The sequence below is a fragment of the Aplysia californica genome, unplaced genomic scaffold (genome assembly GCF_000002075.1).
Source record: "Aplysia californica isolate F4 #8 unplaced genomic scaffold, AplCal3.0 scaffold00293, whole genome shotgun sequence".
In the NCBI taxonomy this organism is placed as follows: Eukaryota; Metazoa; Mollusca; class Gastropoda; order Aplysiida; family Aplysiidae; genus Aplysia; species Aplysia californica.
This window is the reverse complement of record NW_004797563.1, coordinates 375,848-376,550: the sequence shown is the minus strand read 5'-3', so window position 1 is coordinate 376,550 and position 703 is coordinate 375,848.

Here is a 703-nt window from a genome sequence, read left to right as displayed (position 1 = left end):
ATATTATGCCTTGTTGACAGCACAGTGGATATATTGATTTTATTTTTGGTTTCGAGGACTTTGTGCATTTCCCTGGGTCTTTCTAGGGGGAATTGACATATTTCCTCAAATGCCAGGGGTATTCCTGGGTCTCCGGGATGTTTTTCAGATTTCCGGCAGGCAGTTTCTAATACAACTTATTGCTGACTGAGAGTTACCGTAAATATCCGAGAAGTTACGGAGACAAGTGCTGATCCTTTGCTACGGAAGGCCGATAAGCTAATACTTTGTCCCCCCCCCCCCTCTCTCTCTCTCTCTCTCTCTCTCTCTCTCTCTCTCCCTCTAACGCATGGAGTTGATATGATGATGCAGCAAGTATGGACCTTTCGAATGTAGGGATTCCGTAAGTACTGGGAAGACTGGAAGCACTGCAGAACGGTTTTTTTTGGTGGTTGCTTTCTTCTACTTTCGACCCACATCGCAAATCGGTAGTTTTGAACCTTTATCGGTATGGCGGTAGAACAGGCCCAAAATATTATTATAATTATAACGTCTAACAGAAAGATGGATATACAAATTTCTCCCCCTAGGAATCTGATTAATAATGCTGTTTTCTACAGTGCATGTAAACATTCCGAACATCCTAGAAACATCTGTGCAGGATTTGATAACCACATTAAGACCCTGACCCCTCCCCTGACCCCGCCCCCCCCCCCCCCCAGCT